General features: G+C 40.5%; 1 long non-coding RNA gene across 1 annotated transcript; it reads right to left on the bottom strand.

Annotated features, from left to right (window-relative positions):
• Positions 1–5,643: 5,643 nt before the first annotated feature.
• Positions 5,644–7,194, bottom strand: LOC109392929 (uncharacterized). Its single transcript, XR_002126137.1, has 3 exons — positions 7,119–7,194; positions 6,769–6,890; positions 5,644–5,920 (listed from the first exon to the last, which is right to left on the bottom strand). It is a non-coding gene; the product is annotated as an uncharacterized LOC109392929 (long non-coding RNA).
• Positions 7,195–13,273: the final 6,079 nt, after the last annotated feature.

Below are 13,273 nucleotides of genomic sequence, written 5' to 3'. Positions count from 1 at the left end.
ATACTTGTTATTGTCTATCTTTTGATTGTAGTCATCCTAGTGGTTGTGAAGTGGTATGTCATTGTGTTTTTGATTTTCATTTCCCATAGGTTAAGGATGTTGAACATATTTTCATGTGCTTATTGGCCATTTGTTTATATCTCCCTTGGTTAAGTGTCTGTTCAAATCTTTGCCCACTTTTAAGTTGGGTTGTTCTTTTAAACTTTATTTATTGTGTCTTTTTTATTTTTTAGAACAGTTTCAGATTTCCAGAAAAACTGTGAAGATAGTTCAGAGTTCCCATATCCCCTGTACCTAGCTTCCCCTATTGTTAATATCTTACATAGTATGGTACATTGGTTACAATTAATGAGACCACTTACATTTAGTTATCATGTCTTCTTGGGCTTCTCTTGTCCTTGACAGTTTCTCAGACATTCCTTGTTTTGGATGACCTTGACAGTTTTAAGAAGTACTGATGTTTTCCTCACGATTAGACTGGGGTTAAATGTTTTTGGAAGGAAGGCCACAAGGTAAAGTGCCATTTTCATTACATAGTATTGACATGGCTTATCATGGTTGATGTTGACCTTGATCACCTGGCAGAGGCAGTGTTTTTGCAGTCTCCTTCATCTCTCTTTCCATAATGTACTCTTTGCAAGGAAGTCACTTTGCACAGCTCACTTTTAAGAAGTAAGGATTTACATGCCACCTCTTGAAGGCAGACTATCAACATAAATTATTTGGAATTCTTCTGCATGCAAGATTTGCCTCTTTCTTTCTTTCTTTCTTTCTTTGTTTCTTTAATTTACTTATGTTCTTATGGACTCATGATTATTTTATACTTTGATTTATAATCCAATACTACTTTGACTTGTTGTGCAAATTATTCCAACTTAGGCCATTAGGGGCTCTTTCAATTGGCCCCTGAGTCCCTTTGATATATCTCTATCATTGTGTGTGTGTGTGTGTTTGTTGTGTGTGTGTGTGCGCGCGCGCGCGCGCGCGCGCGCACTTCCTTACATTTTGGCACTGTAAGTTGCCCCAGGCTCATCTTCTATATTTCTTATATCAGCCTTAGAATCAACCATTTCTTCAAGGAGTCCAGTTCCTTTTATTAATACTATTACTACATTAGAAACCAAGATGTGGGTTCTTACACCATTTTTATTTTATTGCTGAATTGTAAGACTTCTTTATATATTCAAAATATAATTCTCTTATCATATATATGATTTACAAATATATTTTTCCACTCCTTGTGTTGTCTTTTAACTTTCTTTTTTTTTTTTAAAGATTTTATTGAGGAATTGGGGAAAGGGGAACAGCGTTGGGGAATTGGGGAAAGGGAACAAACAGGTAGACAAGTTGCTGGATTTTTTTTGTTGTTGTTCTTCAGTCTAGTTGTGGAGGACGCTGCTTCACTGGCCCAAGTTGGCACCATCATCGTGCTCTTCCCGGGTGAGGCAGAAGTGTCACTGGCCCTCATATGTGGGATCCGAACCGGGGCCCTCTGGCGTCCCAAGCCAGTTCTTAACCATTGTGCCACTTGGCCGGCCCGCCAGTGGTAATTTAAATTGTTGCAACATTTCTAGAAAGTAACCTGGCTACTTATCTATAAAGAGCGTTAATAATGCTCATACACTTTAACTCAGGATTTCTACTTCAAAAATACAATAAACATTTACATACACAGACATCCTATATATGAACAAAAACTTGGAGCACAAAATCCATAATATATTAATGCTTACAAATATTATGATAAATCTGGTGAGATTTTAAGAAGCTATCAAATGTTAGTTTACCAAGTGTTTATTTTATTTTATTAATTTCAGGTGTACAGAACAATGCAATAGTTATACTTTTCACCCATCACAAAGTGACAGCCCCCTTCCCCCAACCAAGTTTTTTAATGATAGAATATGTTTTGGGAATAAACAATATATAGTTACAAATATAGTATAAACACAATTTTATATTAAAATGCATAGAAAAAGAAAACAAGGGATTAAGGCAAAATAATTACTGCTGCAGTATTGCCTCTAGATATTGGCGTTATAGGTCATTTTTTGTCTTTGTTTTTTTGACTTCTTTATAACTTTTCAGTACATTCCATATATCCTAAGTGAATATTCAGTACTTTAATATTCAATAATAAAACCAATAAGTAAAAAAAACAACTCCAAATTTCTGGAATCTTCTGCTCTACTCAGCATCTTCCAAAGTATAGGTCAAAGGTCACCTCCTCTGTAAACCCCTCTAGAACCTCAGACAGAGTTATCACCCCCTGCTTTGTGTGCAGCAACTCCTTGCATGATGCTCTCTTACTCATGTATCACAGTGACTCATTTGTCACTCCCACTGGACTGGGAAGCAGGGCCCTATTTTGTCATCCTGTCCCCCTGGTACCCAGCATCTGGTATGAAACAGGTATTTAGTTCATCATTATTATGGTTATTGACTGGCTCAGTCCACTATCCCCCTGATTCTCTTGTTTGAGATACATATCCTTTCCCAGCTGACGTTCCTGAGAAACCAGAGAACTAGGGAACCATGAGGGCAAACACATTTCTTAGTCCCATTAAGGATTGACTCATTTTTCTGCTCATGATCCGAAGTTGGATCATTTCTGTCCCTGGCAGAAGAAATAGCATCATCTTCTGAAACAGAATGAGTATTTTGTGGTTGATATTTCTGCCACAGCTGAACTCTGATCTTTCTTTTCAATAGTGAATGGATTGGATTATTCTAAATAAAATCAGTTGAAAACTTGCAGGTGAAAACATCCTCATGTCTTAGCTCTCTTCTCTAGCTGCCTTGAGATCTGATCCTGAGAATAGCCATTCGTGATTCAGGCCTGTAAAGTAGATGGTCCTAGATTTTGTTGCTCCCTGAATGGCTATGTGCCTCCATGCCAATGAGGTAATTACAGAATGAATTAGCCACCGTAGCAAAATGAGCCCCAAACTTCAATGATGCTCAAGGCTGCTTTTCCGCCTGAAAATGAAAATCAGGTTTTAAAAAAATGTGATAAAAGTATACATATCACTGAATAATATGAGACCAAAGTGAAAGGCCTTGAATCCAAAAAGTTGAGCTCTTGTTTGATGCATATGCCCAGCTCCATCACAGTGGGTTCTTTCTAACTTGTGTGATGGTTCATTTTACGTGTCCACAGGGTTAGGCCATGGTACCCAGATATGTGGTCAGACATTCATTATTCTAGATATTTCTGTGAAGTTTTTAGTGAGAGTACCATTTAAATCAGCTGACTTTAAATTAAGCAGATTACCCTCCATAGGGCGGGTGAGCCTCATTCAATCAAATGAAGGCCTTACTAGAAAAAGACTGACTTTCCCCAAGCAAGAAAGGATTCTACCAGCAGACTGTTTTTGCACTCAAACTGCAATTCCTCCTTAGTCTCCAGCCTGCTGTCCTACCCTGCAGATTTTGGACTTGTCAAGCCTCCAAACCATATGAGCCGATCCTTAAAATAAATCTCTCTCTCTCTCTGTCTCTCTCCACATAAACACACACACACACACACACACACACACACACACACACACACACACACACACACACACACACACACACACACACACACACACACAGTCCTGTGGTTCCTGTTTCTCTGGAGAACCCTGACTAATATTCCTGCCACAGCTGAATTGTTAGATCAAGTGATGTCCCTCTGGCATCCTACTGCTGGGAAATAAATTTAACAAAGCTGTGTGTAAAACCCTTTCTAGCTGTGGATGAAAAGTGAGTACAATCCTTAATTAGTAACAAGGACATTGACCTCTTTAGGAATATTAAGTATTTTATTATTAACCTTTGTTTTGAAGATGAAGCCACTTTAACAGTGTATCAGATCTGTGACTTCCCTTGGATCTGCAAACATGATGGTATAGGAAATGTTGACTTGCTTTAATTCACTGGTAACGGAGAGTAGGTCAGATGAGACACCAACTATTCTTGGTAAGCCGCCATCATCACTGTGGTGACTTAAAGTGTTAGGGAGTGATTCTGTATTAGTTTCCAATGGTTGCTGTAACAAATTACCATAAATTTTAAAACAACAGAAATCTTTTCTCTCATGGTTCTAGAGGCCAGAAATCCAAAACCAGTTTCACTAAGTTCTAAAATCATGGTGTTAGCAGGTCCATGCTCCCTCCTGACGCTTTAAGGGACGATCCAGCCTTTGTCTCTCGCAGCTTCTGGTGGCTGCCGGCATTTCTTGATTTGGGGCCGCATCCCTCCAATTTCTGCCTCCCTGGCCACATTAGATGTCATCTCTCTCTAGTTGCCTTTAATCTGGAACAATTTTTAAGTCTTCCCTTGACTATCATGACCTTGAGAATTTTGAAGATCACAGATTAGTCATTTTGTAGCAAGCATATCCCTCAGTTTGGGTTGTCTGAGCTTCCTTGTGAGCAGAGGAAGCCGGTTATGTTTCTTAGGCAAGGACGTCACGGATGTGGTGCTGTGTGGCTCACTGCTCTCTTTCAGTGCATGCATTTCACTTTGTTCTGTGACTGCTGATGTCAGCTTCGATTATTACTTGATTAGGATGATGTTTGCCAGGCTTCTCCAATGTAAATGTACTGTGTTTTCCTTAATAATTGACGTGTATTCTGAGGATAGCACTTTGAGATTATGTAAATGTCCTGTTCTTCATCAAACTTTCAATTTCTCTCTTTATCTACCTAAATATTTATATACTGGATTCCAATGTTGTTTCATGGGTTTCAATTCGTTACTCTCATTATTTATTTTGATGCTCAAATTGTCTCAGATTTAGCCAGTGAAAGACTCTTCATAATGGCCTGTTTCCTTTTGACATGTGCCCATCTTTTTTTTTTTTTTTTAGTACTCCCTTAGTTATGGTAGACGATGTTCCAGGCTCATTGTTTACTTTCCCTGTATGAGCTCTGGAATCAGCTATTTTCTGAACCTTTTCCCCTGATTCCTTTAACAGAGAATGGTGTTTGGAAACGAAGACCTAGGGGCTTAGGTGTGGTCATTTCCATGGGAAAGTTACTACTCCCCCAGGCTCCTTCAGGGGACAGAGCTAGCTAATTTACATATACACACATGTTTGCAATTATATTTATTTGTTTATCTATATACATATATTGAAAACTATGTGTTCACCTTGCTAGCTCCAATCCAACAAAACAGGGTTCAATATAATTTTCTCCTTTTCCATATTTATAATTCACTTCTCTGACAGTGAAAACCTGGATTCCCATTATCCATAATTTATTTATTTGTTTGATCCAGGCTCCTCACCTGCTCTGGCTCTGACACTGGGCCCTGGGCCACCACTGTTCCTCTTCACACCTTTACCAAACAACTACCTTCCTTGGACCCTCATAGTGGCTTTTGGACTGAATTGTTCAGAAAGGAAAGAGAAGGGAAACAGAAGAGGAAGATAAAAATTCTATCTAGCTAATTTGTATTGAATGTGTACTATGGGCAAAGGATTATGCTAGGTGCTGTTGGAATACCAAGGAAAATGAGATGCATCGGAGCTTATAGACTTAGCAGACAGCTGGATTAGGTTATGCTGCAATAACAAATGACTCCCAAATCTCAGGGGCTTAAGACCACAAAAGTTTATTTCTCACACATGTTTTATGTCCTTCATGTCTCTGCTCTATGTTTTCTTTATTCCAGGACCCAGGTAAAGGAATAAGCCATTTCTGGGATGTGCTAATCTTGCAGTAGAGGAAAGAACAAGTGGGTGGAACCACATGATGGGTCTTAAAGCTTCTGATTGAAAGTGGCCTGTGTTGCTTCTGCTCACAGTTCACTGACCAATGCAAGTTATAAGACAAAATTTGACATTTATTGGTGCAAAGAAGTATAATCCTTCTTCAGAGAGAGGAAGCAAATATTTGGAAAAAAATAATGCGATAAACCATATAGATATCTGTGGAGGAAACAGACATATATTCACTTAATTAGCAGCCACGTATGACAGGAAAATGTGTAGTACTCCACTTAATCCCACTTTGGTAAAATGGGTAGGAAAAATATGACAAACTGAAGGACATGGACCTTATGCTACCAAGATATTTTATGGTCTTGAAAAGAGAAAGATTTCAGGTGAAAGTGAGAAATAGATCAAAGACTCTTGCCTGGGTAGGACAAACAGAGGAAATGAGGAAAACAGCATGTTCTTTGGGACTTGGTGAAGGAATGTAACAGAATATGTAACTGTCCTGAGAAGGTAGATGTTCAGGTTAATAATTAAGGTTTGCTCTTTCCTTTCACTCAGTCCTAAAGAGTTTTATAGAGCTTTATCAGGTTCATTTCCCAACAGGAGAGTCCCACAGTGGCATTTCTTGGACTAACAATTCAGGTGTGACAGGGGAACCTGTTAACAACTCACCATCACTGGTCAGGATATATGGATAGAATAAAAAATTATGTTTCAGATTTTCCCAATCCAATGGTTGAGAATGATATGTCTGTATAGTTTTAATTCATATTTCACTTATTATGAGTGAAAATGAGTATTTCTTATGTTTTCACGTCTCTAGTTGCTTTTCAGTGGGCTGTTTTTGTATATACCCTACTGATTTTCCTATTGGGTTTTGGATCTCTTTCTAACTGACTTTTAAGAAACGTTGAGAAGGATTTTGTTGGTCAGAGCTGAGGTGAGGAGTACTGTCAGGACTGTGCTAGGTGCTAGGGGTGGATGGGACACATTCCTTGGACTGGGTAACCCCAGTCTATGGGAAAGACCTGTAGATTACCACAAGCGAAAAGACTCACCTGTTTCAAGTATCTGGGAAATAGCAAGAAGTTCAGGGGGTGGGGCTTAGGGTTCTTGGGTCTTAGCAGCAGCACATTCCCACCCTAGGCAGAGAAGTTCTTAGCATCTTAGATCCGGCGCCCTAGAAGCAGAGAAAGATGGGGTTTTTTTTTCAAGTGATTTTCTTCAGAGTCTGCTCAGTAGAAGCTGAGTGAGAGAGCCAGGACAGGTCAAAGGAGGAAAACTAGGCCAGTATGTGGTTTCTGCAGGTCAGCTTCAGCCTGGCCCCACGGGGAACCCGCAAAGCATGAACTGCACCACAGAGCTGGCTGTCCCTCCCTTGAGAGAAGCAACTTGCCTTCATACTCACTGTTGGTAAGTCACTGAATGAGGTCTGCGGAGGAATGAGGGAGACAGAGCTTCCTGGTCAAGATGGCTTTCGTTTGGCCGATGGCAGTTCTCTGGAGAAGGAGGCAGCTATGAATCATTAACAGCCACCATTCACAACAGCTGAGGGTCAAGTGCACCAGCCTTAAATGGAATCTGGGCAGGGCACCAACAGCTGCCATTACATTTAGTAGGATAAGGAGTTCCCCCAAGAATCCGCCAGTATCTGCCAATATATAAGCCAACTGTGTACTTGAATGTCCCCTAAAAATGTCCCCAAAATAGCAAGTGAAAAGGCTTTCAACAAAAGCTGATGACTATAGCCCAGAAACATAATTGTGAAACTCATGAATCAGAGGTTTGACTGGTAGTTCCATTGTCTAAGATAATCACTTGTTATCTTGAGCAAAACACTCTGCTGGGACCCAAGTGTTAGTTTATGAACATTTGATTATTCTTGAGTCCCAGCTGCAAAATGCCAGAAGTTTCACTCTTCAAATATATCACTTTGTTACAGGCGGTAATGGCTCCAATAATGGTGGCAGAATTTAGCCCAAGCAAATATTTATAATTGACAATGAACGTGTGAGCAGGATGCTAAGGAATGGATGTGCTGATTATTTTCCTCTGCCACAAACATTAGTTCTTGTTTGATTTAAATGTCAAACTGACACAATAGATTAGAAATGACAAAATGCTGGCAGAGAGCCACAGTGGAGAAGAATATTAAGAAGATTTGCAAATTGTATGCATTTTGATACTTCTATTTCCAAATTTAAGTTGTTTGTGGGTGTTAGCAGAAGGCTTATGGATTGATGATAAGCCTAAATGAAAAGCATTTAGATTTACAAGTACATTTCGATTTCTGAAATCTTTCATTTTAGAACAGGAACCAAGCTGATGACATCTTGGACTCAGGTAGATATCTTTGACTAAACAGTGGACATTGAGATTAGATGTATACCTAAAACAAACATTTTGTTCTTTCTAGTTGTTCTTTCCTGTTATAAACACTCATATTCAGTTTTTCATGATAACGTATGATGTGTCTTTATATGCTTGTATATGTATGTACATGTTTGGCTTGTCACTAACATTGTTCTGTGTATTCTCAGTGGCCTTGGCTTGTGATATTATCATTCCTGAAGGTGACCGCCTTTTCAGTAGAGTCATGTTGATGGCTTTACTGTGTGATGATTTTTGTGTCTGAACCTATCAGCTACTGAGTCTGCTTTGACCTTCACTGTCATGCATTTGTTCTTACTGACAAGGCCCCAAATGCCCAGGCAGGGGTGTGCCATCTGAGCAGGAGCATCTGTCACAATTATGGCATGTCACACAGACCCTGAGCTTAGCCTGTGCCTGGCAGGTGCCTTGGTAGGAAGGAACATCTTGACCTTACTGTTTTTCTATATCAGGAGGTCACAAAGCAGATGGTGAATGCCAGAGAAGCAGACATGGTGACACAGCATGCAATGGGGTGGCTTGGAAGAGGTGACATTCTGTGGAGTATCGTTTTTCCAATGAATCTTCTCTGTCCTCATTTGGGTCTCCATCAACTCAGCAGCAGGACTTATCTTTAAGGCATTTTAAAAGCTCCCTTATCAAGAGTGAGAAGAGGTCTGAAGAGACCAGCAGGTGTGTTTGCTGATGGGACAAATTGGGGTTTTGATCACAGCTTTTCCTAGATGAATAGCTGTCCAGGGATGTGCGTATCTTACTGTTTTTAATCTCTGACACAGCAGTGCGGCTTTGCTTTACAATAAAGGGAACTGCCTCCTTCAATTGCCACGTGTGTTCCTCCAGGTAGGCAGAACAGCAGTGGCAGGTGACAGTTCACATCATGGCAGCTCAAGGCTCATTTATTGAGAACTTACTATATGCCAAGTACTGTGCTAAGGAAAACACATATGCTATCTTATCAAGTCCTTCCTACCGCCCAGTGTTATACTAAAGGTACTAAGAGTAAGTACCTGATTAGCCTTATTTTGCAGTTAAGAAAACTGAAGCTTGAGGAATTTAAATAAGTTGGCTGAATTCACACAGTTAGCAAGAGAGGAGTTAGAATTTCTTCTCCCGATCCATCAAAACTCAAGTCTTAACCACTAGGTTAAACTGCCCCCAGAGCCAGTGCTTGCATGTCTCTGTGTACAGGTGAGTTCCTGTATTTACAGTTCCTTGTGATGTATCCTGGTTGGAGGAGCACTTCAGAGTATGATTTTTTAATCATTTTTAATCCTAGCCACCTGGACCGACATATTTCTTCAGGAGAGGTTCTCTGATTACTTTAACCAAACAGAGGTGTTTTGGACTTATCACCATTGGTTTTTACTCTGTAAACTCAGGCTGATGTCAGATTCTGTCGCTTTTACTACCTCAGCTCCTAGATTCAGCTCTGAATCCCTGCCACACAGTCGTAGACAAGGCTCAGGTCAGGCCATGTCCTCAGACTTCTTGTCCCCACACCTTTCCATAAGAGCTAGTGACAAAATCCTTCTAGAGCCATTTTCTCCATCTGTCACTGCAACCATGCGGTTCTACTGTGGGACCTGATGGATATTCTCCACTGAGTGGAAATTAGGGCCATAAGTTTATGCTTTACTTCCCCTGGTCACAAAGCATGTTGCTTTCCTTATCTCTTTTGCCTGCCCTTTTGAGGCCCGCTTCTCACCACTTCCACCATTACTAACCAATTCTAAGTCATTGTCACCTGATGACTGCAGTGGCTTTTAACTGCCCTTTCTACCTCTACTCCTATTCCCCCATATTAGTTGTCTATTGCTGTATAACAATTTATTCCAAAACATGATGACTTAAAAACAACAAACATATATTATCACACAATTTCTGTGGGTCAGAAAACCAAGCGCAGCTTAGCTGGCTCAGAGTCTCTCATTATGTTGCGGTCCACCTGTGAGTCAGGGCTGCAGTTATCTCAAGATTTGACTGGAGCAGAAGGATGTACTTCTAAGATCACTCACAGGATTGTCACAGGTTTCAGCTCCTCATGGCTTTGGACTATGGGTCACATCATGCAGATCTCTCCATAAGGTGGCTCACAATATGGCAGCTGGCTTGCCCCAGAGTAAGTGACCTAAGAGAGTGAGAGAGAGAGAGAAGGACAGGGAGAGAGAGAGAGAGAATGAAAGAGTGAATGTTCAAGATGAAAGCCATAGTCTTTTTGTTGCCTCATCTCAGAAGTGACATCCTATTTCTTCTGTCATATTCCGTACATTGTAAGTGAGTCAATAAGTAGAGTTCACACTCAAGGGCAGGCATTATAGAAGGGAGGGAAAACCAGAATATGAGGATCAGTGAAGGCCATCTCAGAGTCAGCCAACCACATACCCTATAGTCTACTATTCTCCACCCAGCAGCCAGAGACATAATTTTTAAAAAGGTTTTAATTTGAGATAATTATAGATTTCAAAGATGTCATTTTGAAATACAAATCAAATCATGTCACTCACCTGCTCAAAACCTTTCAATACTTCCCAGTGTCCAAAGTCCTTATGATGACCTACAAGGCCCTCAGGGATCTCAGCTAGTTTTTTGACCCCCTTTTCTCCCTTCTACTCTCTCCCTCTCTCCTTTGCTTCCTACACCATTTCTATACGGGCCTCCATTATTTTCACCAAATCCACTCCCGTCTTGGGGTCTTGCTGTTCCCACTGCACTGGACTCTTTTTCCAGGAGAACCACAGGCTTCATTCAGATCTCTTTGGATGTGGCCCCTCCTCAGACACACCTTCCTTGGCCACCCAAACTAAAATGTACTCCTGGTTAGTCTCTACTCCCTTATTTGATTTATTTTATTTTTCCATGTCACACATCACTTACCTGACCTTGTGTAGCTCTGTATCATCTGGTAGAATATTAAACTTCTTGAGGGCAAGGACTTGGTTTTATATTTGCCTGCATCCTCAGTGCCTAGGACCATGTCTTGTCACAAACAGGTGATGGTTATCATATGTCCCACTGGACTGAATCATGTAGAAGCAACAAACAAAAGCCAAATCCATAAAAAACTGAAGAAGAAATACATGGATTTTTATGATGTCCTTATCCTGTGCTCCACACGCCATCTTCTGTCCTTGAAGTAGCATTTCAGTTATTTCAGTTCACCAATATCAACAAGGAACTTTTATCATCAAGAGGTCTGAATTGTAACACAATCCTCACAGTGTACTATAAAATCACCAAGAGCCCAAATGGCAACTTTATGGGAATGCTATATTCAGTCTCCTTTGTTTTTTAATGGGAACACAGTATAGCCCTTCTCTTGGGAGCTCCTCAGTGAGGTATGACACCCCTCTTGATGACTAAGAGAGAGGAAGTTGAATGTGGGCAGATTAAGATATCAGCGCAGGCAACAGGGAATTAAAGGTTGGTTTTGTAAGCATTTCTTGGCAATTCAAGCCTCCTACACAGTGACTGGGGAAAAGCCCAAGGCTGAATGGTCGATTCTGTTGTCTTCAATAATAAAATGCCAAGTATATTTTAGTGGAAAGTTTCTGATATACCTTTTAGTATGTCAAGCTTTTATCCTGGACTCTGTAACTTGTGAGAAAATGCTTGAGGTTAATACAAGGAACGGTGAAAGGGATAGACATGTGTCTCCCACTCTTCTAAATTTCAAATTCCAGCCACTTCGCTTTTGCTAAAGACCTATATTAAATGTACCTGTTTTCTCTAATTGAAAGAAATCCAAAGAGGAAAATCCTCTTGTGCAAAAAAGTGAAAATCACATTCAGCATGTGTTTGGCAGCAGCGGTTATGGAGGCAGCAGCCCCCGGAGGCAACAGCAGCCCCGCCGGGCTCCTTCCGTGGGAACCACACTCACATCTCAGCATCAAGCCCCAGAGCTCTGTCTGAACTGTGTCTGTGAGCATCTGGGCTTCGTCTCCATTTCTTTGTGCATCCGTTAGCAAGACGTGTCCTAAGGTCTCAGAAAAGCCTAAGAGAGCTCGCAAGGAATGCTTTACTTTTAGATAGTGGTAGAAACCTGTACTATATGATTTTTAAAAAAAATCATAATGTGGTGAGAAAAGAATTTTGTTCTCTTTGTGTTGAAAGAACATTTGCTCTGTGCACATTATAGCTGAGAAATTGATGGGAATGGGAGAAGAGTCTCTGGCTGCTGTAGTTTTATGGAATTTTTCTTCCTTTAAAACGTTAGCATCTCTTATATAATCCACAAACTATTTTTACTGAGTAGCACTTGAATGTCAGAAGAGTCCTTTAGGATAATCTCTGTAGAACAAATTTTGTGTTAGCATCTTTATTTTCTGTGTGACATGGTGGACTTTTAAAGGCTTTTTTTGTTTTTGTTTTTGTTTTTTGTTTAAATAACTTCTCTTTTTTCTCAAGGCCACACACATTAGAAAACAGTTGCTTTGTACTATCTGGGAGTTAATGAAAATAGATAATACTAATTTGTCTAAGTCTCTACTTTCTTGCCTTTAAAATGGGGATGTTATCATAAAGATTAAATGAGACAATATCAATGCAGTTCTAAGCTAAGAGTTTTGCAAAGAGCAGCCCTTCCATAAATTGTTCTCATCACTGTTATAACACTGCTTTCAGGAGAAGGAAGAAAAGTAAAGCACTTAACTCATAGCCTTAACAGCAATTTAAGCGGAAGTAATTCCAAAGACATGAATGGCCAAAGAGAAAGCTGGCTGGTGGTGATTTTGATCCAGTTTGCACAAATTTCAGGTTCAACCCAGTAAAGCATCATGGCCCTCCTTCTATTACTCAGTATGTAAATATACTATTCTTTGTTTTTTTTTTTCATTTAACTGTTTATTATGATTTGTAAGTGTCATTTTAAAAAACATTGGTCCAGGGCCGGCCGAGTGGCGCGATGATTAAGAACTGGCTTGGGATGCCAGAGGGCCCCGGTTCGGATCCCACATATGCGGGCCAGTGACACTGCCCTCCACAGCTAAGATGCTGAACAACAGCTCAACCTGGAGCTGGGCTGCCGTGAGTCGCCTGCGTTGGTCTAGGCTGCAGCTCCTGCTGCAGTGAGTTGCCATGGGCTACCGTGTGTAGCCAGCAGCCAGTGTGAGCGGCCAGCAGCCGCAGTGAGCGGCCGTCCAGAAGTCGGTGACTGATCTGCCTCGCTCGGGAAGA

Source organism: Hipposideros armiger, unplaced genomic scaffold, assembly GCF_001890085.2.
Source record: "Hipposideros armiger isolate ML-2016 unplaced genomic scaffold, ASM189008v1 scaffold_357, whole genome shotgun sequence".
In the NCBI taxonomy this organism is placed as follows: Eukaryota; Metazoa; Chordata; class Mammalia; order Chiroptera; family Hipposideridae; genus Hipposideros; species Hipposideros armiger.
This window is presented reverse-complemented; position numbering and strand designations above follow the sequence as displayed.